Genomic DNA, 27,252 nt, shown 5'->3' with positions numbered 1-27,252 from the left:
ACTTCCCCACAGAAATGAGTGATGGTTTGCCTGGTAGACAACCTGGAAAGGAATGCAACTGCGGCATGCTGCTAAATTTTACAAATGCATATATAGTTGGTGTAAGTGTGTATATGCATGCTTGGTTTTCATTTTTGGTTGTGAGAAGTCCCCTGGAATTATATTACTTTTTCCTAAGGTTGTTTAAGGACCTGATGACTGCAATAAGCAGGGATTGGAACATGAAGTCACCCAAGACCGGCTTAAAATAATTTGATCCAGTGGAGAAATTTTCTGACTTGCCTTACAAATAAGCCACTCTAAGAGTCATCTCCAAGGCTGGCTTTATCTTGGATGGATCTGCTTATAACTTTGGTAATGACGTGTCTCAGGCAGACAGGATATGGCAGACCAGGAAGCCGGAGTTGTAATCAGGAGGCTTATTATCCAAAGATCAAACTTAATGTTACCCACACACTGCCGAACACAGCCCATATCCAGCTTGACACATCCAAAGGTTACTGTTTTGTCCCCAGGACTTGAAGAGAGAACAATGCACAGAGTAAATCAGAGTTTCTGTGGGAATAGTCTGTACCCTGCACAAGGACAGCTAGTGACAAGGGAGTTGGGTGACCTAAGACCCATGTTATGATATGCTCACTGAGAGGAGGCTGTCTGCCCAGAGAAGAGCTTTTGTCCTGGTTTCACAGAGGTTCTGGTTGGGGTGTCTTTGGGATAGCATCCTCTTCTAGCCAGGGTGGATTATCTGGAAATGCTTCTAGGCCAGGGGGATAGGCAGCAGTTCTCACACAGCCAAGACTCAAGAAGATCTTCTCACTGGTAATGGGGGAACAATGCCAGCTCAGGATGACATTCTTTCCATCCTGAAAGTTTAAGACACTCCGGTGATTCCAGGTTGTAGGCTCATCCGAGTAAGAAGCATGGTTGCTACACTCTCTTCCTTTTCTGGAGAATTGTCAAGACCCAGGTTTTCCCCAGAGCTAGAACCATTGGCAAACCCTGCTGCGATAGTAGAGAGTAAATACCCCAGAAGGCTGTGTCTCCTGCATTCTGACACCCAGATCAGGCCTTTCCTTTAAGTCTAGCTCAAGAGCATTGTTACAGCTCAGACTGGCAGTTTCTTTCCTATGTTGACTGCCATGTGCTTCTTTTATGGAATGAAGTTGGGTTCCATTGATTTATTGAATGTCCTATACCTTAACAAAATCCCCCTTAGATTGTGTGTGTAATATAACAGTGTAACAACAAAAAATTAGCATACAACTCCACTCTACTTGTCCTAGCTCATGTACACACACACACACACACACACACACACACACACACACACACACACACTGAGAGAGAGAGAGAGAGAGAGAGAGAGAGAGAGAGAGAGAGCTATCCATAAAATTACTTGGGAGAAACTGTCAGAAAATGAAGGCAAAGGCATACAATTGAGACCCTTTTTGAAAAAGACAAGGCAAATGGATTTTAAAATTCTCTTTCTATGATTGAGCTCATTATAAAATGAAGGCATCAATACTTGACATTGCCCATAGCACTCCAAGGGAAAATTCTGTTAAGGAAATATCTATTCACTTATTACCCAAATGTAAATTATATGTTCTCTTGAAGGATGCCCTTTATTTAATTTTAATGCATTTTAAACTTTAATAGGGATTACTCTACATGAATCACTTGCTTTTCAATCCCATTAGCACATAAAACTTGAGAAAGAGATTCGATTTTCTGGTAATTCTACGTTTTTTTTTAAATGTGATTTATCACATAAAATCATCCAATGAAGAGGGATTTAATATGTGTTGAAGAAGTTTCAGTATGATGTGTTAGCCATGATTTACCATGATAAAGTAATGTCTTTCTCTATTCCCAGCTAACAAACAGTCTCCCATTTCCATTCCATCCCTAAAACCATCATTAGTTCACAATAAAACCAGGCATAGTTGCTTTTTAAAGGAATATATTGGAATTTCTCTAAAAGAAATATGTGGTCAAAAGATTCAATTTTCTAAGCAAATACATGTTATCTATGTACCTTATGAAGCACAAGATTTTATATTTGAATAAATTCAGTAATGTAGGACTCTGCATTTGACACTTGAAATATTTACATTAAATTTAAAGTATGAAACAGACAGACTCTTTCAAAAGGGCTGGGGCTGTTGCTCATTGGTTGAGGGTTAGAGCAGCGTCCACAAGGCCTTGACCCGGCAAAATAACATAAAAAAATGCTTAGGTCATGATTTGAAGTGTTTTTGGCTTTTTGGAAAGAGAAAAGAGAAGTTCACTAGTAACCTTGATGCAAATTATAACTTGAAAAATGCCAGACAAGAGACCCCCAAAATTGAGACAGAAGGAGAGGAGGCAAGGCTGAGGATGGAGGGAAGGTTGCATCACAGAGGAGAGTGACACACAGTGTAACTGAAGGCAGAGTGGTAGTGTGGCTGAGTCACTTAGGGTAGCATGGGTAATACAGTTTTAGTAGAAAGGAGACTACGCAGTAGAAGTATCAGGCTGTATCTGTAGAAGAATCAGGCTGCAGGCTAGGTGGGGGTTATGCTGTGAAAGGCCTTGTATTCTGCACGTAGGCAGTGGTATCCTGCTAAGGGCCAAGTAGATAGATACTGGGGCCTGTGAAAGGCAGTTCAGACTCACCGTGTGCTCTGAATTTCCAATCTTCTCATGAGGCCACTGAATGTAGAACTGGCAGAAAGGATAACAATGTGTTATGGGGATCAGGTCAAGTCAGCTCTATCACTATTGCTGTTGGTTGGACTCTAGGCATGGATTGCTAGAAAAGACAAGGGGAGGAGGAAGAGAAGGAGGAACAGCGAGAGCAGGAATAGGAGGAGGAGGAGGAGGAGGAGGAGGAGGAGGAGGAGAAGACAAATTAACAAACACCCCAAGGTAGACCCTGTGGATTGCTACCCTTTAAAATAAATAGTGAGGGAAACAGAGATAGACACGGGAAAGGAGGCAGGAGATCAAGCTGAGTTACGTGTTGAAGAAGCTGAATGAGAGAGACCATCAAGACCCAAATAACCTTCATTTGGAAATGAAAAGAAATCTGGGGTTTTGAGAGAACAGATTTAGGAACATGGCAGGGATAAAAGTCAGAACATGTAAGATTAAGAATGATTAAGAATTGGGTTAGCAGGCTATGGGTTCATGTTTATTAGTGACTAGCATCCAGTCATATTCAAATGAGTCCACTCTCTAAAGAAAACCCTATCTAGGTAATTGCAACAAACATAGGAATTAGAGCACAGTGGCTAAGTTACTAATTCCATAGCAAAGATTTTGGCAAACTTTCCACCGCTCCCCTGGTTTGGGACACCTCAGTGATTTTCAGGTTTTCAGATTCTCTCCTTACATCTGTACAGTCATAATCTGTGAACAATTAGATGGACATGTGAGCTAATGTTGTTTGTATCAATCTCTTTGGGAAATGAGAGATTGTGGGTTAGTAACTACTGTGAGGCTGGATCGTTTGTCTCTCTTTCTCCATGAAGATTTAGCAAATACAGTCCATGGTGTGAATGAGAATGCCTGCACAGGTTCATGTATTTGCATACTTAGTTCCCAGTGAGTAGATTGTTTAGGAAGGATAAGGAGGCGTAACCTTGTTGGAAGAGGTGTGTCACTGGGAGTCGGTTTGAGGTTTCAAAAGCCCATACTAGGCCCAGTCTCTCTCTCTCTCTCTCTGGTGCCCCTCTCTGTCTGTCTTTCTGCAGATCAGAATGTAACGTTCCCAGATATTGCTCTCGCCTCATGCCTGTCTGCTTCCTGTTGTAATGATCATGGAATAACTTTCTAACACTGTAAGCCAAACCCTAACTAAATACTTTCTGTTGTAAGAGTTGCCTTGGTCATGCTGTTTCCTCACAGCAATAGGACAGCAACTAAGACACAGTACAACCAGTTACAGATGAATTTTAGATAAGCAATCATTAACTTTTAGTATAAGGACATCCCATACAGCACTTGGGATATACTTGTAAGTCTTAAGCATGTGTCAACTTGGCAGAATCTAGAATCACCAAAGACAAACCTCTGTGTATGATTGTGAGGTATTATTTTGATTAGGCTAATCAAGGTCTGCTATAGCTTGATGGCCCCATTGCCTGAGTTGGAGTCTTGGACTGAACAAAGGAGAACTCTCTAACAGGGCATAAGCATTGTTCACTCCGTTTCCTGACTATGGATACAATGTGATGAAATGCCTCAAATTCCTGCTGTCATAATTTCTCTGCTATGATGGCTATACCTTCAAACCATGAGCCAAAACAAACCCTTTCTCCCCTAAGTTGCTTTGGTCAGGCTGTTTTCGTCAAAGCATCAAGTAACTAAGACTTATTCCCATGCAATACTTGGCCCTGCACTAAATGTAACTTGGATATATTTTATAAGCAAACTTGTACATAATTTTCAGGGTCCAATGTAGAATGAACATGTGTGGGGTCTCCTTGTTCAAATACTATTATAAAATTTAAGATGTTGGCCTCAGAGCAACATGGAGCAGCCCTTTTAATCATGGGACCTTGAGTGACAGTGACAGTACAACTCATGCTCCCAAGAAGCTTGCCCTGTTCTTCATATTTGGCATAGTTTATTTGGTCACATTTATATATAAAATAAACAGGCTGAGACAGTGTGTTTCAAATGAGTTTTTGATGAAAGAGTCTGAAGTAGATAGTTGAGTGTATTTTGATTGTAAGGTACATAAGGGTATGGTTCACACATGAGTTACTCTGTTTTTCTACCATGCCTGGCAGGTGGAAATCAGTCTAATTACATGGAGTAACTATCTCACAGGTATATGTATAGCATGCATTTTCCTTGAAGTGATATTAAAATTAAGTAAAGATACATTTCAAACCAATTGTAATTTCAATTTGAGTACTAAGAGATTAGGTAATTAAAGTGAATTGTAACAGTATTTGCACTAACAATGTCCTTGCTTGTATATTATATAGCATGTGTGTACATTTACATGTATTTCATTTACATGCTCCAGTTGATGCATTAATAGTAAATACCTATATCTTCATGTTCTGAAACTGCCTACAAATAACAGCCAGATCCTGTTTTGGTTTTCTAAAGGGATAATCCCTAACTATCTGCAAATCCTTCCAAGTGATTACTCACCAGCCTTTAAATGCCAGAGGCTGTCTTGTTGGTGTTAGTCAATTCCTTGCCCTTGAGGTCCCAGGAGAGCAGCAAGTAATGGATGCTCCAGTTTCCTCACCACCGTGATGCTATTGACTCTTGACCCTGCTGTGATTCTCTAGACCAATGACTCTCAAACTGCACAAAGGTTTTCCAGGGTAGGCTCCCACAATATAGTGTTTTGTGTCTCTAGGATACAATCCTTTCATTGATGTTTAGCAAAGAATTTGGACGTTCCAAGGATGAGGGGTACTGGGTGATGGGATTTCTTGGCACTATGTATGGAAGTCAAGTGATACTCTGTTTAATTCAGGGTCCTATCAGTTGCTTTCCAGTGGAGAATGGACATTGTTTCACATACATCATTCTAATTCTGAGTCCAATTTTTTTTTCCGAGACATGGTTTCTCTGTGACTTTGGAGGCTGTCCTGGAACTAGCTCTTGTATACTAGGCTGGTCTCGAACTCACAGAGATCTGCCAGCCTCTGTCTCCCAAGTGCTGGGATTAAAGGCATGTACCACCAATGCCCAGCCGAGCCCAATATTTATAATCAGAATTTCTTAGCAGATCTTGGGTTCCAGGAAAATTAAGGATATTATAGGTTTCTGCTTGGGTGACCCTGTCTAGCATATTATGGCTTCAGAGGCTTGTGTGTTCAGTGTGTTCATATTTTGATCCTGCCAGAACTAGAAAAAGGTATCTTTTTTTATTTTTATTTTTTGGTTTTACAAGACAGGGTTTCTCTGTATTGTTTTGGAGGCTGTCGGTCCAGCCTGGCCTTGAACTCACAGAGATCCGCCTGCCTCTGCCTCCCGAGTGCTGGGATTAGAAAAAGGTTTCTTATATGGCCCAGGCTGGTATCAAACTCACAAGCTGAGGCTGACCTTGATCACCTGGTCCTTTTGCTTCTACAAGTTCTGTTATTCAGGCATGTACTGCCATGCCCAAATAGATTTTGTCTCCTGAAATACGCTCAGAAGTCTAAAACCTACTTAAATGTTTTCAATGCATTTTATTTAGCATACTTAGAAACATATCCCTAATATGAAAGGTTAGTCAATACCAATTTGGTAGCAAAATAACTCTTTTCTAATTCAAATACATAATTTGCTGCAATTGTGACAAAATGCCTGCATAAGCAATTTGATGGATAGTCATTTTATTTTAGCTCACAGATTAAGGAGGCATATAGGTTACTTTTTCAGGCAGGGATATGAAGTATCTGGTCTGTACACTGCTTGAATTCTAATTGGTCTTAATAATAAATAATAATAATAAAGTCAGAAATCAGGGTAAATGCTGAAAGATTGGGGAAGTAAAGGAGTCAGTCACAAGAGAGACCTCTTACCTATCCTGAATCCTCAGACCAAAGTGGACAAGATCCTGTCTCCACAAATCCTCAGGCTGAATGCTAAGTTTATATCTCTTTCCATCTTATATTCCTCTCTCTGCCCAGTTACATCCATTCCTGTCTCCATTCTCCTAGTGTTGGGCTCAACGGTGTGAGGTGTATTTATTTTTTAGATTGATTCAATCTCATGTAGCCTGGGGTAGCCTTGAACTCATACTCCCAAGTTCTGTGATTAAAGATGTGTGCCACCACCAACTGGCCTCTGTGGTTAACTAGTGTGGTTAGCTCTGCACTCTGATCTTCAGGAAAGTTTTATTTGTTACAGCACAAACAAAATACCATCACACCAGCAAGACTGCATTCAAAATTAGAACATAAAAAGAGATAAATGTTATTATCAGCTGACTTCCTCCTTTCCCAGATTTTATTTAGTCTGGAACTGCAGACAATTGGATGGCATGGTCAACATTCAAGGTTAGCCTTCTTCCACCACAGGCGATTAGATAGCATAGTCAATATTCAGGGTGGGTTCTTCCCTGCTCAGTTAAACTGCTTAGGACTTGTCATCATAGAATAATCCCAGATATATGTTTCATAGGTATTCCCAAACCCAATCAAGTTGACAGTGAAGACCAGCCAGCATGAACTCATTCACAGTCAACTTGATACCTAAACACATATTTTTAATCCAAAACTTCTATTGTTGCCTAACCCAAGGTTGACAGTCATTTTATAATTCAAAATTTATCTCTAAGAGTGCTGCCAAGTTGATAACTCTATCACTATTTAAAATCTTAAAGTTCTAGGATTGTCTTTTAGCTAAACTGGAACAGTGTCAACCTGCCTTCTAAGTATTAATGTTTATACCCATGGACAAATGCTAGTGTTAGTCTTAATCAGTAGGCAAAGAAAGAATGTAAGAGTTAGAAGACACGGACTTGAAGGTCTGTAAAATACCGTTGTCTGTGCATGACAGTCATTAGAGCCACAACTTATTAACAATGCTGTAGCAACTTACTTGACAGAAGAAGCAAAAAGTGGTGGATCATTTTAGCTCATAGTTTCATAAGGGGTGAAGCCCACCATGACATGGAAGCCATGGCAGTGAACATGTGAAGCAGATGGTCTGTTGTATCTGCAGCCAAGGGACAGAGAGAGAGAGAGAGAGAGAGAGAGAGAGAGAGAGAGAGAGAGAGAGAGAGAGAGAGAGAGAGACACTAGTCCAATGTTGCTTTCTCCTTTCCCCTTTAATGCAGTCTGAGATCCCAGCCCATGGACTGGTGCTATCTACATTCCTCCTCAGTTAAACCCTAATGATCAGGTTGATAATGAAGGCTGAACATCACAACTGCTAAATTTTATATCACATGTTTTTAAACTTTTAAGGTCTAGCTGTTAGTGTATTAATGATTTTATTGTATTAATGATTTATTGTATTAATGATTATTTATTAATGTACATATAATTTTCCCTACTCCTAAATATACACTAAACTAAATGGCTGTAATATTTAATAAGTTATAAACCATGATGCTAATGCTAAGCAGTGGTTTTTTTTACAACCCAGTACACTGTATGATTTTGACAAAAGAATTGTAGTTACAAAGTGACCTAAAACTTAGCTTATTTTTAAAACTGGATACTCTCTCTCTCACACACACACACACACATACACACACACACACACATATATATATATATATATATATATATACATACACACACACATATATATATATATGCACAATACACACCAGGAGATAATTTATAGATTCAAATAAAAAAATTAAATTTCAAGGTTGTATAAGCATAGAGTTGCCTTATGGGAATGCTTCATCTCTACTTTTCAAAAGCAGAAGAATTTCATTATTTTCCAGTTTCAGGTAGGAGGGTATGAGTAAAATATCATTGGTAGTTAATTGGTCCTGAAGGTCTCTAGTACATACTGTGTATGCTGGGGTTTATTATTGATTTTCTGTGTTCCTGTTACCTCTTTTGTAAATTCAATTGCTATAAGGATGTCTTCAACAAGAAAGTGTGCTATTGACTGAACAATTGGTTTTTCCTCAAATTTGTTTATAAATGTTCCGTTTCTGTAAACATTACTTACCTTTTCTTCTCCATTGGTTGCTAATTATTCCATATGTGCTAACCAATAAACTCTGTGGATTTAGCTCAAGGATACCAGAAGAGCCCCATATACCATATGTCTAGATATTTACAAGCAATAAACCAAGCTAACACACAGTTAGCTAAAGATATCCTGTCTTACAACTTGACAGAGCTCACTCTCAATGGCTGGAAGTTACACCTGAAATCAGAATTTTCAGCACCTTTACTTGATGCAGTTGGGTAAGAAGAGCTTGTCCAGCCTCTGGATCCTGGTTTGGGTATTTTTCTCTTCCATCTCCAATAGCCATTTCCACTTTGAAGACCCTCAAGTATATCTGTCACTGCAACTTGTCTTTCCAATCTTCTTTCATATTTTCATAGTCACTTATTTATGGCAACTTATTAATGTGGACACCTGAGAGTGGGTACACATTGCTCAGAGTGAGACAGACTAGGTACGAGAAGACACAGGACTTAGGGATAGATTAGGGTCATCAAGACAACCACCATATGGTTTCTAGATAACCAGTGTATGGTCTACAGTGTAGTGGGGTTGGCCAGCCTCTTAGTGAGTATGTTTGCCTTGATAAGTGAATTTTTTTATTCTGTGGGAACAGGACAATTTAAAAGAAAATTAGGACTTGGACCTCCAGCACAGAGACTCATCACTGGGCAGTATTTCTTGGTATGCATTTTGACATGGCAGTTTAAACAAACAAACACACACATACACATACCCCAAACCAAACCAAGGTAAAACAAGATCCCCTCCAAAACCCACAGAAACAGCTGACCTGAACAAGGGGGAGCTTATGGGCCCCAGACTGACAGCTGGGAAACCAGTATAGGACTGGTCCAGACCCCTTGAATGAAGATGTCAGTTTGGAGGTCTGGTTAATCTATGGGGCTTCTGGTAGTGGATCAGTATTTATCCCTAGTACATGGAATGGACTTTGGGAGCCCATTCCACATAGAGGGATACTCAGCCTAGACACACAGGGGAGAGCCTAGGCCCTGCTCCAAGTGATATAAAAGATCCTCCATGGAAGGCCTCACCCTCCCTGGGGAGCAAAAAGGGGATGGGATAGCTGGTCAGTGGGGGGTAGCGGAGGAGGGAAGGGAGAGGGAACTGGGATTGACATGTAAATCAAGCTTGTTTCTAATTTAAATTTAAAGAAAGAGAAAAAAGATCCCCCTCAATGATGTTATTGACTTAAAAAAAGATTTTAAAATTTATTTTTAATTTGTGTTTTGGGTGTTTTGCTTGTATATGTGTCTGTGCACCACATGAATAAGGTGACTGCAGAGGTAAGAAGAGAGTGCTGGGTTCTGTGGAGCTGGAGTTACAAACAGTTGTTAGTCACCATCTGGGTGTAAGGAGCTGAACCTGGGTCCTCTGGAAGAACAGCAACTTTTTAAGACCTGCTCGATTAGAGGGAAACATGCCTGGTACTGGAAACCTAGTTAAGTACTCAGTGCTAGTGAAATCATGGTTACTGGAAAATCTATAACCACTAATTTACTGAACTAACAAAATCCTTAAGAACAATCTATAAACACTGTCCTTATACTACACGTAAGTGTAGTCTATTATGGATATTATTTTTGTACACTAAAGATTTGTCACTTGGATTGGTTTAATAAAAAGCTGAATGTCCAAGAGCTATGCAGGATTTTTGGAGCAGAGAGGATGCTGGGAAGCAGGGCTGGCTTCTTGGAGAGTCACCAGCCAGACACAAAACAAGTAGCACACACAAAATGGGAATAGAGGTAAAAGCCACATGGTAGAATGTAAATTAATAAAAATTGATTAATTTAAATGGTAAGAGCTAGTTAGCAACAAGCCTAAGCTATTGGTCAAGCTTTCATAATTAATACTAAGTCTTTGTGTACTTATTTGGGAGCTGGCAGGAGGGGCAGAATAAGTCAGGCTGCAGAAGTCTTCACTGCTCATCAAGGAAACTTCTCTTTGCAACAGATGGAAACCACTACAGAAAACCAAAATCAATTAAAATGCAGAGTTGTGGAGCCCAGTCCTAATGGAAATTCTCCTTTTGAAAACACATTTCTGCAGACTCTAATGTGTTCTATGGTATGGCTATTACAATATGAATCTGAAATTCTCATTTTGGGGAGGATGTACACCCTTTAAGACATTGGACCTTGCTAGTGGGAGTGAGTGACTGAGGGTGGGTTTTTTTTAATAGTCTAGCTCTGTTCCAATCTGGGTATGTGATTCCTGGTGCACCCTGATGTCAAGGGTCTTTATCCCACATTCCCATGACCACAAACTCCACCATTCCTTCCCTGCTGAAATAGTCTGATATAACCTAACACTGAGTCAAAATAAGTTTTTCCTCCCTGAAGTTCTCTTTTCCAGGCATTTTGATCACATTCATTTTAAAAGGTGGCCAATACAGCCATAATGAATGATATAACCATCTCTTGGGCCTGCATCTCTCCTGCTTGTAATCTCCATCCTGCCTGAAGAGATCCACCTGTTCATCTTAACTTGGTTCTCAACATTTGACTCAAAGTTTTTTCTTAAGTCTAATTGTGATTATCCTTTCTCCTCCTTAATCACTCTGTAGCTTAACTATTGGGACCACCTCTCTGTACTGTAATAACTGACACATGATTTCTGCCCTGGGCTGTACACTCACTAATGATGAAACTGTCTTGTATCCATCTCTGCATCTGAAGCATACTACAGCACAGGGCTTGACACAGGACTGGTTCAAGTGAGGATGGATGAATGAGTGAGTGATGGGGGAGGTATTTGCAATGTAGTCACTTCCCCTCTAGAACCATGATGGGACCCCAACAAAGCACATGAAAGGAATCGTTTTGTACCTGATAGTTCAGGGTACCTGAATGATAGAGGCTTGATTCAGGTGCAGCTTCTAAACATACCCAAGGATTTTTTCAGCTCTTCGTATCTACATCAGAACTTTCCTTTGAAACGTGGTCCTATTTGTTTCCTGCTTCTACCTGAATAGTTCAACTTCATGTTTTCATTGTTCTTTGGCTTTCTGTAATAGTGTCAATTTCCCTAATGACCTTTCCAATTTTTCCCTGGAGCAATTTCTGTTGAGTGAGATTACAGAACTCCCACCTCAGAGTCAGGGATCTGCCTTGGAATGAGAAGACACAAAAAAGAGAAAAAATGTGGGTTTTCTTAATAAATAATACTCATGTGTAATGATCAAACACAGTATTTCATTCTCTACCTAAAGCTGCCAAAGAGAAGAGGAGGACCATTCATCATTCTGGGAACTGAGGTTTAAATCATTCCATACTTCACAGAACAAGTATTAGTCTAAAATGGGGAATTTCAATTATTTCTGTTTTCTAGTGGTGCTGGAATCTTTTTAATTGTAAAAATGTACCTAATTGCAGTTGGAATGAACTTCCTTGCAATGGCAGGGGGAGGGGATCTAAAAAGACTTACTTCTGACTTACCTCCTACCTCGGAACTTGCCCAGTGCTTCCAATAATGCCATCACAATGTGAATCAGTGAGTTGATTGACTGCTATTTAGGTCAGAGCTTCATGATTTAATTACCCCTTGAAGATTTGATCCACCTGCTGGAGACCAATAACTCATGGACCTTTTGTGTGTGTGGGGGGGGAGGGGAGCTTGATATCCAAGCCATGACATTTCTATTTTCAGATATCTTTAAAACTGAATTACAGAATGTGAATTCTGGGAAAATGTGTATTTGGATTCCAACTTGCACCTGAGACATTTGCTCAAGCCTACAACATATTAGAATTTAAAGTTTTGGAATGAAATTTCTGTGCTCATTCATGTTGCAATCAAACTTAAAACTCACTCACTCTGTCTCTCTCAGAATATGGTATTTTCTCCTCGATAGCATGAGATGATTCTTTAAGGGAATACATAGGCCTCTTCTCTGGGAGATTTGTTATGGATTGAATATGGAAAGTCTCCCATGAACCCATGTGTTGAATGTTTAGTGAAGAGTTGTTGGTAATATTTTTGGAGATCATGAAAACATCAGGGGTTGAGCCCCAGCTGGACAATGGAGGGACATATTTGGAGGTCATACTTGCCCCTGGTCTTTGTCATATGTCCTTTAAGTTGTTGTCAGGTATTTATTTGTTCAGAGCATGATAAAGTCATACGATAGCCCAAGTTGCTGTAATCATTACTTTTATATTTTGGGTTTATTAGTAAGTATGATAAAGGATGGTTTAACAACTGCCTTTTTCAGAGTTGATTACTGGGTTGATTACTAATTAATATGCAGGAAGTATATATAGAGTGAATACACTAGACAAAAAGGTTTGCTCACATCCTGCGTTTGCAGAGTGGGATATCAGGAGATTCCATTGTTTTTCTCAGAGCACCACATAACTTAAAACTTAGGAATTGTTTATTTTTATAACTCTCCATGTAATTGTCTTCAGAACTGTAGGAGAGCATACACAAGGAAGGACTACTAAATATAACAGCATCCATTTTGTTACCCGCTTAATGCTGAGGAGAAAAAGCTAAGTGTGTGTTTTTAAATGTCAGCGTTCTCAAGAATGTAATACCCACAAAAATGGAAGCGTCTCGTCTCCTGAAGATTAGTGGGTAGTTTCAGGGGCCAGTGAGATGGCTCAGTGGAAGCACGGTCAAGCCTGAAAACCCGAGTCTGTCAGATGACAGAAGGAGAGAAGAGTTCGAAGGAGACGACCCGGGCTGGAGGCTGTGCTCCGACTTCCACACGTGTATCATAGCATGCATGCAGCCATCCACAAGATAAAAGAGGCTCATACACAACTTCAACGGGTGATTTTAGTATAGACGTTAGTGCCAGGAAGGGTGTCAGCCACGCTCGATACTGGCGAAACATTGGGAAGCGGCGCGTCTAACCAGCACACGCAGTGCTCCATGCCTCCTTTGTTTGCACCGCAGGTTTTCAGTCTCCACTGGTGCGCATGTGCCTGCTTGAGGGTGTTTGAAGGGTTTTGGTACTGTCCTGCTTGAAACACAGCTTGTATTTCAATAAATGTGCATCTTTCTGAGGGGGTTTTTGCCGCAAGATTAACTATTTTTTAAGCAGGAATTCTAACTTGGTCTTCCTGGACCGTGGAAGTGTCAGTGACTACTACAAGAGTGTCTTCACATAAATCTTCATAGAGTCTGTGTCTGAATGGCTTAGCTGTATGAACCTTCTAAATTTTAATAAAGTCGGTCTGCTGTCAATCATATATTAAATCAGGGATTACTCATAATTTTCCCATTATATTAGCCCATTGTAAATCTCACCCATATCATCATTTGCATTGTTTCTTGAGAGGATCCCATAGGAATACATTTGCTGGTGCTTTCTGGATGGGTCTGCTGGGCTTGAGCGCCCTGTTCTTGGCTGTGATATTGCTGCAATTGGCCAAGATAGCATGGGTTGGAAGAGGTGTAAATCTGACAGCAGGAAGCCAGGAGAAGAAGGGAAATGAGCATCAGTAATGGGTTTGTTTTGAAGGAAGATGGCAACAGTCATAATGAGTCCTCAAAAGGACATTTGCTTAGAAGCAGATTTGAAATCTGGCAAGTGAGGAGAGTTCTACAGTTAAATATAACTGCATTGCATCACCCGAATGTGGATTTATTAGTTAGTTTTGAGACCTTAATGAAAAGCTCTCCATAAAACAGTTATTAGCGCACAGAATCGTTAGTTTTCTCTGTGCATTACACTGAATTATTAAGACTGCATGCTGCAGCTCAGCAATAAACATTTGCCTAAGCGCATTCAAAAGGCATCATTGATGCTATAGCATGGGCATTTCTTAGTTTTGCTAATATCTTAAATATAGCTTTTCAAACTTGAGATTATGGGGGCAGGATTCCACTTAAAATTGTTCTTATGAGGTTGCAAATAAATAAAAATATTTCATATTGTTCCCCTGATGTGAAGAGGACTAAGGGCAATAAGCAAAAGAGGAGCTAGCAATGAAGAAATCTGAGGTAATCTTTCCTTAGTTGTTGTCATGAAGGACATCGGGCAACTCATTTTCTGAGCATTGTCCTAGAATCACGAGCAAGGTAGATCACGGTCTGTGAACAGGAGCCTCTTAGAGAAGAGATTTGGGCTTAGAATTATGACCCAGAGCCAATTTTTTGGTTGGGAGCCAGCAGTCTTCTTGTTGGAAATGCCCATGACTTTCCCAAACCATTTGGCTCACCTCCTGACGTAATTGCATCTGAGAGACAAATATTTAAATGGGATGGAGTGAGGGTAATGGAAGGATTTCAATTACCAAAGAGCATACTGGATTACTTTAAGTGGCATAAATCGGCCTTAAGGCAAACTTAAAGACCAGGGGCAGTGTAGTTTTCCAATGCAATATGCATCTCCCGTCTCTGAAGGTAACTCTCTGTGCTCTTAGGCAATGTGAAACAAGGGTTAGGGGTTGAGATGTAATTTGAGTGGAAATCTATTGGGAAACACGAATCATAATTTCAAATGTGGAGCAAGGCCAAAATGGTTGAGCATGCTGAAATAATGGTCAAGGGGCCCTAGATATGCTTGAAAATGATTTTAAAAATTCATGCAAGTATAAATTGAAAATTGTTGTGTGGTACCAACCAATGAGAAACAGTGATAAAGTTTTAGAGCAAAACATAATGTATAGCATGCCAATTAAAAAGAGTCAGTCTCTTTGCATCTGAGAACTTAAGCAAAATAGAACAGAGTTTAGGACTAAATGTGGAGATGCAGGCTTTACTTCCTGTCTCTCACAGCTCTAGATGTGTGGGAGCAAAGCCGACCGAGGGATTTAGCTGGATTCATTTTCAGTTTCAGAGATGGCGGGAGCTGTGTGGGGTGAACTATGCATTTCTCTTCTTTCCATTACAACCCGCCTTTTTGCTTTCTTCTTGTATGTCCGCTGTACTATTACACCTCTTTAAGACACGGTGGTTTCTTTGTCCTCCCACCTGAACCTCCATCCCTGTTCCCTACACTGGCTTCTCCTACAAAAGTCCTTGCATTTTGCTTACCTTCCAAGTCCCACCTGCTCAGAATGGAGACTTTCAAATACTCCATTGGTTCCTCTTGTGAGTTGGTTTATATTCTATCTACCAGCATCCTTGCTGCCTGATCAAGCCGGGAAGGTAATGCAAGTGTTTGATATATGATTTCTGAGCAAAAGCTGCTAAGAAAAGACCACACTGAAACAGCCTAGACCTGGAAAATAGTTATAATATCACATGAGACTAGAAGGAAACCAGGTGTACATCTTGAGGGTGAAAGAAGACAAAAATGGAACCTAATGAACTCTGAAAGGCCACATAGCAAGTCATTAAAAGTCACTTACTGTATGTAGGACTCTGAAATTGTTTTATCCTCTCTGTGACTGGTGAGAGACAGTGTGAGGTGTAAAAGACCTGAAGGGTAAAGTAACTTTCCCAAGTTAGCTTACCAGCTAATGTACAGCTAGTACCAAATCCAGGTACCAATACTGTCATGTCCCAGAGTCACCTTAGCCTCATATTCTACTATCTTTCAAAAAAAGATATTCTACTATCTCTCAAAAAAAAGAGAGATTTCATAAATATTAGGGAAAATAGTTATTAACTAGTAAGTGTTTGGGGTATATCTAGTCTTATAGTGTGTTGTATCATAAACCAAAAAGAGCCAGGAAAAGTGTTCAAATGTATTTTAAGCCATGGAAAAGCATTAGAAAATAAATATAATACATAATTAATGTCAATTCTGTGCAGAGTCCTCCCTGCAGGTAGAGAGGGGGAAGGGCTGGTCCAGCCGGCCTCTTCCTGGTGGCTGAGCGGGATGGTGAGTGTCTACGACTCAGACCCTCCCCCGTTAGTTACCAGGGAGAAAAAAAACACACTGAGTCAGGAGTCTGTCGAAGCAGGTTCTCGATTTATTCCAACTCACAGGAACTTATATAGGACTGAGGTAGGGGATGAGAATCTTGGGATAGAGTAAGGTGACATGAGGAGTTAAGGGCCAATAGTATTCCACCAAACAGACAAGTAGCTAGGCAGGGGGCAATCTTGCATCAGATCTGGCTGAGTCACCCCCACGGGGAAGTTACAGGTTAGAGACAGGTCGCTAAACTCTAGCCAGGCTCAGGAGCTTACACTGGGCCTCACATCCAAGCCTTTCTTAGGCCCAACAATTCTGTAATAATATTAATTTGCCAACTACTAAGCAAGAGAAAAGATGAGACAAAGTCACACATTGATCAGCAATTTGCTAGATTGCAGTACTTTCAAAATTCTGTTAGCACTCAAAATAACAAGCCAAAAATCTAAACACCAGTGGTGCCAGTAAGTATTTTCAAAAACTATGGTCAACAGAATCCATGCCTCCACTACATAGGCACTCCAGTATTAACTAACACAAATACCAAGATCACAAATAGATGAATTGGCAAAGATAATTTACAGGAAATGAAACACATACAATAATAATAAATCAAACAACACACATAACATGAAAACTATTCATCTAATCTTATTATAAAAGAGTCATAAAAAATTCAGTGTGCCTCACAGACCAGTTAGAGTAAGGAAGATATTTCCAACAAACTTCAGTGAAGAATGAAGGAAAATGATATTGCTGGAGAAGAGGAGTCTGGAGGCTTGGAAGACAGCAGAATAATATGATGATCATGATGCCCAGGTACTCAGGCCCAGTTCATGAGAACATCACACTGGAGTTGGGAAGAAAACTCAGAACAAGGATGAGGCTTATGGCAGTGGCCATCAAACTTTAAGGTACCCCAACATCTTCTGACATTTCACCACAGAGAGGTTGCTGTGCCCCACTTTCAGACTTCTATTCTGAATAAGCTGGGAGTGTGTCCTCCTAACAGCACAGTTCTAAGTGATTCTTTTGTTACCTCAGTGCTTCAAGGTAGGGCCTAACCTTGAGAACCACTGAATCATAGAATCAGCTGCTGAAAGCATGGAGTTCGATGAAGCCAATAGTGTTGAAAAGGAGGGAACTAAAGATGAGGGTGGGTGGAGAGACAGAAACGGTGTGGAAAGGGGGTTGCAAACCAAAGCGGGATTTTGTTACCCTCTGGCTCCCAGAAACTGTCTACCTAGAGAAGCTCATGGGGCAGCCTGAATTATTCTAAATTCATGAGTATTATTTTGATGCCCTGATGCTCTTTCCTTCCACTTAATGACAACAGTTCTGATTGGCTAATGATTTACTAGAGTTATCCCTCCTTGGTCTTCACCTCTAAGTTAGCATTGTCTAGCTCATAGATGCCTACTTTCTGCTCTTAGCTTCCCACTGAAAACCTTTTAGTTAATGAGCCTGTAACCTGCTCTGATTATACCCATGGCATGCAAACAGTCATTGACAATAATTCTGTCCATTGCTGTAGTAGTTATTGTTTTTTGTTGTTGGCACCAAATATCTTACAAAAGTAAATTAAGAGAGAAGAGTTTATTTTGGCTCAAAGTTAAAAAAGAGATATGTTAGGCAGGGAGGGTAGGGGAGGCTAAGGATGGAATACAGGGAGAAATAGATAAAACCAAGGGCCATTTGAGGGGTAGTATGGAAACCTAACATAGTATATCTTAGCTAGAGTTTCTATTGCTATGAAGAGATACCAGGACCATGGCAACTCCTATAAAGGGAAACATTTAATTGGGGCTGGCTTACAGTTTCTGAGGTTTAGTCCATTATCATCATAGTGGGAAGAACGGTGGTATGCTGGCAGACATGGTGCTGGAAAAGGAGCTGAGGATTCTACATTTTGATCCACAGGCAACAGGTAGTGAACTGTGCACCACACTGAGTGTAGCGTGAGCAACGGAGACCTCAGAACCCTGGCCCACACTGACACACTTCCTCCAACAAGTTCAGACCAACTCCAACAAAGTCATATCTCCTAGTAGTGCCACTCTTATAGAGGCCATTTCCTTTCAAACCACCACACAGTAGAAGCTTCCTGAAATATATATATATATGAAGAGGATCTGTATGAACTTGCTAAATGACAGGGGAGACAGCGTTCCAGCTGGATACTTCTTTTTCATTTAAATTAGAAACAAGCTTGTTTCACATGTCAATCCCAGCTCCCTCTCCCTCTCCTCCTGCCGTGTCCCCCTCCAATTCCCACAATTCTCACTTTGCTCACCAGGGAGGGTGAGACCCTCTGTGGGGGATCTCCAGAGTCTGTCATTTCATCCAGGGCAGGGCCTAGGCCCTTCCCCGTGTGTCCAGGCTGAAAGAGCATCACTCCATGTGGAATGGGCTCCCAAAGTTCATTCATGTACTAGGGATAAATATTGATCCACTACCTGATGCCCAATAGATTTTCAAGGCCTCCTCACTGACACCCAAATTTAGGGGGTCTGGATAACTCCGATGCTGGCCTCTCAGCCATCAGTCGGGGGTCCATGAGCTCCCCCTTATTCAGGTCAGCTGTTTCTGTGGGTTTTACCAGCCTGATCTTGACCCCTTTGCTCATCACTCCTTCCTCTCTGCAACTGGTTTCCAGGAGTTCAGTTCAGTATTTAGCTGTGGGTATCTGTCTCTGCTTTTATTATCCCCTGGATGAAGGCTCTAGGATGGTATATAAGGTAGTCCTCAGTCTCATTATTTGGGAATTATTTTAAGGTAGCCTCTCCACTATTGATTAGTTTGCCAGTTGGTGTCAACCTTGTAGATCCCTGGAAATCACACTAGTGCTAGATCTCTCCTCAAATCTATAGTGACTCCCTATATTATGGTATCTGGATATGTCTTGTTACTCGATGAAGCTTCTAATACCAGGACTTGGCTACATCTAATTGAGTTGATGGCCAAAGGGGTCCCATGGGAATCTCCAAACAACACATGCTGTTGCCAAGACTATAGGATTTTCTGTACAAACTAATGGCTAGGCCCTATTGCTGAAGACAATATCCATAAACTTATTGAACATAGAGAAGTAAAGCTAGTACCTACGTAGAGCTTTCACTCCTATATGCTGGTATCTTTGGTACAGGAAGGTATTCTGCAAGCTACCAAAGGGAAAATGTGGGTCTCCTTCTCCTTGGGGTTGTTGGCCACTGACCAGAGAGGGCAAAGGGAGGAGAAGGGGTAAGCAGGGTTTGGATGACCCTGAGAGTGACAGAAAGAACTTCCAGGAGTCAACTTCATAGAGACACATCAGTTTATTGTTCCAGGAGTAAGGTATATAAGGGTTCTTAGGGTTATGGGAGGGAAGGGCTGATTGGTCATAACATAGCACCTAATTATCATACAGGCAGAAGGAAAGAGCAGGACTTTTGTGCTGAGTCATAACTCATTGCTCCCCCAAATAAGGTCAGGCATCTGAGCTGAAAGACACTCTCCAAATAATGTTACTGAAAGACAGGAAGCCCCGCTGAGAAAGGGAGTTCTCCATCTTGCACCAAGCTCAGAGAATTATCCAGACATGGTGGAATGCAACCTTAATACCAGGATTCCCCAACAGAGAAACGTAAACACCAACCCAGATGAAAACTCTTATATCTTCAATGTTGACCTGCCTATAGGATATGCTAGAGCAATGGTGGTACAAAGCTGTTGGGAGTAACCAACCAACATTTGTCTTCATGTAAGATCCACCCCATGAATGGAACTCAGACCCAACCCTGCTTGGGTGACCAAGAATCCAAGAATAGATAGCCAAGACACCTACAGTAAAGCTAAACACTACCATTAAAACAAACAAATAAGCAAACAAAACCCAATAACGAACAAAAATCAACCCAAAGAAGAAACAAAAACCACCCCCAAAAACATAGCAATAAAATGACTCTTAAAGACTTCATCCAATGCTCACAGGTCAGTGCCTCACTTAGCCTTCATCAGAGGAACTTCCTGCTGTGGCAGATGGAAAAAAATGCATGGATCCATAGTCAGACAATATGTAGAATGAGAGACCTTGGAACACTCAGATCCTACATGGAATATCTCCATCAAATATGTCCCTCAGGGCTCAGAAAATTCTTCGAAAGAGAGGGCAGAGTGTTAAGAGCCATAGGGGATGGAGGACATCAAGGAAACAAGGGCTTCTAGACACAGAGGACCAACATGTATATGAACTCACAGAGACTGAGGCTGCATGCACAGGGCCTAGATGGGTCTGCACAAGACGGGGCCCTAGAACTGAAAGAAGTTCACATATGCCCCATCCCTAGTGCAGAAGCTGTCTCCAATTGATAACCACTTGCAAATAAAAATTTAGTTTTCTCCGAGAGATTATCACTGGGGAAACAAACTATTCTTAAGGATAGGCTGTGTGTCTAGCAGTTGATGGCCAACAGAAAATAAACTCAATGGCATCTTTGGAGGTTCTTTGTCTCATAAAGTCATAGCGGGTATTTTTCTTTTGCTTCTTTTTTAATTTTTAATATTTTTTCTTCCTTTCTGTTTTTGTTTTCACAACAGGTCCTTGGATTCTTGTTTTGTGTTTTAATGGACTCTTGAGTACGAGCATTGAGTGGGTCTCTGTGTGAGTCAAAAAGTACATATAATACAACAGGGGCAAGATCACGAGAAATATAAAGAAGGGATGTAATGCGTCTTGGTGGGGGAATAAATGGAGGCAGAATAGTGGGAGTCACGGTGAGACTACTCGAGGTATATGACATCTGTAAGTCATGGGAAGCCTGAAGCTATTAGAGCTACAAGAGGGGAAGAAACATGCTCATCCTCAGAACTATCAAAAGGCCAATCCTGCCTCCACATCAGCATCAGACTAGTGGCCTCTAAAACTAGCCCAGAGTACATTCCTGACATTTAAACAGCTTGGCATGGGGTAGTGTTGCTGCTGCCCTGGAAATGAATACCAACCCTAGGCTTGTAGAGATTTGGGAAGGGGAGAAGGCGGAAAGTCACATTCTGATAAAATGTGACTGTAAATGCCATTTCACTGAGCAATCTGCTCAATAGTAAGTAAAGAAGAATGGGCTGGGTGGGGGTCACAGGTGGGCACGAAGCCTGGATTGCTCCCTTAGTTAGACTGAAGGAGGAAAGGCGTCACTGTGCAGCGGAAGCGTGCACACATCCTAGTAGTGGGAAGAAAGCAGCAGAATAGAGTGGTGTGTCATAGAGGTCAAAACACACACACACACACACACACACACACACAAAATCTCAAAGCCTTTGTTCCTTTCTCATTTCGACAGCATGAAGATAAAGTGACAGCTACTTTGGACACATGATGCTCATTATTGACATGAGGAGACCTGGTTCTTACACTTGAAGAGGGTGGAGAGCACAATTGGGATGGAGAAACCTGATGGTTAATCTTAATAAGCAACTTGGTTATTATATACACCAAACATAATAAAGCACATCTCTGGGTGTGCCTGAAAGAGAATTCTCAGGAACAATTAGATCATTGTTAGACCAGGAGTTCTGACCTCATAAATACACCAACTTTAGGAGAGATTCACAATATGGTAACATTGCTGGATGGGGTGAAAAATGGGAGGAGGGACCTAGTTGGAGAAAGTGGTTACTGAGAACATGTCTTTGGGGGAATATATCTTGCCTCGGCTCTTTTCTATGTTTGTGGGTCCCATCTCTGGCTTACCATGAGCTAAACAGCTTTTTACACTCTACATACCTACTGCCATGTTCTGCCTAATCACACAAGGCCAAGCAACCATAGCCTGAAATCACTGACCCAAAATAAATCTTCATGTCTTTGGAGAAATTCTCTAAGGTATTTTAGTTACAACTATTAACCAACACAGAAAGGCAGCATAATAACTGTGGAAGACTGTGTAAGAGGGGTTGCTGCAAAGCAAGCCAGAAATCAAAGCTAGAGGGAAACAGGATCAAAGGGTCAATTTTAAAAGATGGGGGGGGGGTAAGTGGTGTTCGACTCGCTTACCCCTGGGTATTAAATGACAGAATAAGTGAAGATTGGTTTTAAGTGAGCCCCAAAAGCTCAACTCAGAAAGCTTACTGAGCAAGGAGAGGTTGGTGATCAAACAAGGAGCAATGTGGATGAGTAGCCTCCTGGCATGCGTATTAAAGGAGGGGTGGATTTTGGTGAATGAAGTAAAAGCAATGGCTTCAGAATGGCTCTGTATCCCAACTCCAACATGCCGAGTAGAGAGTGAGAGGACGAAGCAGCCTCCTCAGGCTGCAGAGGATGCTGTGACCCAATAGAAGAAATCATCACTTGCTCTGGACTCAACCAGGGGCCAGGGACCCTTGTTAAGTTTGCCACACTAACTGCCATTGGCATTTTCTTTATTATATTCTTTATAGGAATCTCCAAATGACAGGCATCTCAGGACTACATTGTCTAACTCACTCCAGGAATCTTGGGTCTATCCTTGCTTGGAAAGCTGGTCAGGGTGGAAACACAGCATGTTTGTGTTTCTGTAAGAAAATGAAGAGGATCGTAAGAGGAGGGGCCCAAGAAGAAAGGACATTTGTCAAAACACAGCTACGGAGGGTATCCATGTCCCAGGAGGACACACATGTCACCGTGTGCAGAGAAACTGGAGCACAGATCTGTGAGTTTGCAGCTTGGCCTCTTCTAAAAAGTTCCATTTGAAATTAAGATGTACCACCCCTGCTCCTTTCCCTCTAGAAAAGCTTTTCCATTGCTCTAGAGTTTGAATGGATTGATATGAAAAGATGAAAATAAAAATGAATTATGGATGGATTCATCTCTCTGTGTCAGCAAAGACTTCTTAAGCAGAGATATGTTAATCCAAAGGGAGAAATAGTAAGTTGATTTACATTAAAATTAACACAGGTTCACCAAAAGACAACCTTAGAAGGCACAAATTCCAGCCTCGGCTTGCAAGATTATACTAACAAAGGACATGTGTAAAGACCATAAACATGTAATCAATACACTCTTCACCGGGTCACAGACTAGCCTTTGATTTATGTGTCTTCTTTATTATTGTTCATACTTTATTCATTTTAACCATATTGATTTAAACTTCTGCTTACCTGTATATCATATATATCACAATGGGCAAAACTTCATATTTTTAGTTGTGAGCCTAGCCTTTACTGGGTGAGCTATCTCTCCAGCCTTGAACTGAACCTTTTAAGTTACAAATAAAATAATTGAGGCAGGGTCTTTTGTAGCCCAGGCTGGCCTTGAAATCATTAGATAGCTGACGATGTTCTTGAACTCTTGACCCTCCTGTCTCAACCTCCTAAGAGCTAGTCCAAACATTTCTTTCAGGGTGCTGTATCTGTGAAGGGAGTTCATCAGGACTTCAGGGCAAGGTGACCCAGCATCCTGATTCTTCTCACCCTGATGGCACTGAGAAGAGAACGTCTCAAAGAGTATCCTGTGTTGTTCTTTTGCTCTCATCCCAGGTAGAGCTCAGATGGGTGCCTGCTCTGTAAAAACAGAACAAAAAAAAATATAATGTAGTTTTGAAAATATGTTCTATGATTTCTTTTTCTAGCTCCTTTTCGGGGGTGTCCAGGTTCCTGTGGGGATGAAATTATGATTAATTTTAATATCCCTTTGTCCAGGAGCAAGAAGGAAGAGAAGCATTTGCTGCTAAGAAAGGTTCAGGTTGCAACTTCTTCTGCTTATTTATTGAGGTTAAAAGTTAAACTGGATTAGGACAATCATATTTTTCTGACACGTTGACTTGCTTCTTAAGAAAACATATTCAGCTCTTTTTCATGAACCATTTCGGTGGAAGAGCCAGGAGCTCTCTGGTCATGAGTTTTGGAGAAACCCTGAGGGCCCCTTTGTAACCGACTTTGTTAGCTGTGCATATTTATTTGGCTCGCTTCCCCCTCTGGGTTACATTTTGACTGAAACATTTGTACATGGAGCAGGAGAACAGGCATTTGGGCTCACTTTTGTGAATCCTCCCCACACACATACAGATAAAAATAGCACCAAGTTGACGGGTCTGATGGCTTTCTCCAAGTTGTGGTCTAGAAGGGTGTCTGCATTCATCAATCATTTCCTCTCTCCCAATTTCCACAACTCTCCTTCTCCTGTGTTCCTAAAATTGGCTCATTTCACACTCAAGACTAAGAAGAAACAGGGCTGAGAAGAAAATCAAGAGGTGTCAGCCTTTGGCGCAGCAGCTGGAATGTTAAGCTCTGGGGTGTTAAGGAATCACCCCATGGATGACCAGCCATACCCCAGAGCTCTTCCACACAAGTCGGTAGGATAGAAGACTCTGTTTGAGGTACCATTCTACTTCTAATGAAATTTCCTATTGTAACTGGCCAACAACATCTAATATGGTGCACACTTATGACTGCTTTAGAATACAGAAATATAGCTATGTTTCTGCTCAGGGCATCAAATTTCAATCTTCCTAACTCAAAATCTGAAGTTGCTTGCCAGGGCATTTCCCCTTTCATAATGGGAAATGGATGGGATAAGACTTTTATTGGTTTTATTGTGATTATAAATAGTTTAGACATTACAGTCTCACATAAAGGAGAAAGTAAAAGTACCATATAATCCGTTCACTGGGGTTTTATGTACATCCTTTGAGAAACAGTCTACTAGCTATGAACTCTTTTTTTTGTAACTAACATGTTCTATTAAAATATGCAGTTTTAAAGGTTTTATTCTTATTTTTATTTGTGTGTGTGTGTGTGTGTGTGTGTGTGTGTGTGTGTGCCCGCTCGTGCACATGCCACAAGTATGCAATGTCCACCAAGGCCAAAGATAGTGTCAGATGTTGTGGACCTGGAGTTCCAGGCAGATGTGAGCCAATCTATGTGAGGGCTGGGAACGGAACTTAAGGCATTTGGAACAGCAGCAAGTCTCCTAACAACTGAGTCACAATTGGCCTCATCATATATCAATAAATCATACATTTGCATCCTGAATGAATTAAGGATGTTTCAGAGGCACATACACCATATTTATTTAATTAATTTCATACTTATAGACAACTGGGCTTCTTCTGGTTTTCACAAAGCAATGAAACCTTGTTGCAAAACCTTTTATCATACCCTGTACCAATCCCCAAATCCAAATCACATTTTCTTCCGCAGACAGCACTTGCTGACTTCAACTCACTGACAATAAAATGTACTGACTCCCTTCCTATCTCCTAAAGACGTGGATGTAATTACTTCACTAGACTCAAGATAAAAGTTAAATGGGTATTCATTGGAACAATTTCACAGAAAAAAAAATGCGGGAGGAGCATTTCTCTGCAATTCCTGCCGGAAGTGCAGGAAAGCCTTGCCTCAAGCTTCCATCTGCCTGAGGCCACGCCCAAGGCTGTGTGGCCACTATTATAAGTTCACTGCAAGACTGCTACAATCCCCAGTATGGGCATTACTGCCCTGAAAATCATCCACCAATCAACTGGTTAAAAATGCTGTGCTCCATTTTCGTTATTGAATTCGATTTCATTGATCATCAATGAGGTTGAGTACATTTTGCTATTTGCCATCTGATTATCTTGTTAAGGAAAGTCCCTCTAAATTGTGTTTCTAAAAAATAATGTAATTGACTGTAAGAACTGAAGAATATATTTACCACAGTGACATTTGTCCACCATGGATTTTGTATATTCTCTTATATATTTTTATTTCTAGGGAAGCATTTTTCTAGATTTCATTCTGTTTCAGTCAACCCTACAATCTATAAACCCCTTGTTTAGTGATTTCTGTCCTTGGCTGACTGATCAGAAAGACCTTACTGCTGACATTGTAAAAGAAATAGATGTAAGATCCTTACACATTAAGTTGTGACAAACATTTAAAGAGAAAATGGTGTCCGAATTGTTAGAGGATTGTAAGTTAGCTTTTTGTGTTTTGATTTTTGTTTTGTTGTGTTTTTCAAACACAGCATTGTTATACCCCTTTTGGGAGATTATGTATGAGGAGTCTGTGAATGAGGAAAACACCCATGATTCATGGTAACTGCATGATTGTACTTTCCCAAGAATCATTACACTTAAGTGCCTGGCATGGGGAGCCTTCTATTCTTTCTATGTCTATTCTGGCCAAGACACCTATCTTGCCTTTCCTGGTAAGTAAGGTTGAGTAAATGAATAATGGCATTAAAAAGTAAGGTGTTTATAGTTCTGATTAACATGAAACAGTGACATCATAAAATACAGTAGTAATTCATACTTCAGAAGCTAATAATGTTTAAACTGACTAAATGATTTCTATAACTTGAGTAAGTTATTAAGATAGATTTAAATCAAGAAATCTGTTTTAATCTGACAGATGTGACAATCTCTGCTTCTCTTAATTGATTGGAAGTATTTTGGGGGACCTATGGAGAAGAGGGAAGAGGGGAGGAGAGGATAGTCTCATCTAGACACCGGCTGCTTTCCACACATCATCCTCATTTAGTTCTATGCAATGGCCTCATCTCCAGCGTGCAAGACTTCGGAGTGAGGTAACTTGTTAACCCTACTGGAAATTCAGCAGAGGAGGGCAGAGCTTATACTATTTCGATTTTTTAAAAAATCATTACCTAGTCTGCATCTGGAGTCACAGGGACATAGTCTAAGCTACCAGAGAGGCTAATGATGATTGACAGATCAAGGCCTACTTAGTCTACAAAGAGAAAGCAAGGCTAATCTGGGAAAGTTAGTAAAACCCTGTTTTTAAAAGGCAAAAAAGAATTGTAGCAGTGTGTCTCAGTGGCCCTGGTT

General features: G+C 40.7%; 1 long non-coding RNA gene across 1 annotated transcript in view; it reads left to right on the top strand.

Annotated features, from left to right (window-relative positions):
• LOC121142574 overlaps positions 1–25,188 on the top strand; it is a 71,161-nt gene extending 45,973 nt beyond the window's left edge. The window contains exons 5-6 of the long non-coding RNA XR_005879599.1: positions 22,889–23,139; positions 23,829–25,188. This is a non-coding gene — a long non-coding RNA (uncharacterized LOC121142574). The remainder of the gene's footprint in view (positions 1–22,888; positions 23,140–23,828) is intronic.
• Positions 25,189–27,252: the final 2,064 nt, after the last annotated feature.

The sequence above is a fragment of the Mesocricetus auratus genome, unplaced genomic scaffold, assembly GCF_017639785.1.
Source record: "Mesocricetus auratus isolate SY011 unplaced genomic scaffold, BCM_Maur_2.0 Super-Scaffold_2245, whole genome shotgun sequence".
Lineage (NCBI taxonomy): Eukaryota > Metazoa > Chordata > Mammalia > Rodentia > Cricetidae > Mesocricetus > Mesocricetus auratus.
This window is presented reverse-complemented; position numbering and strand designations above follow the sequence as displayed.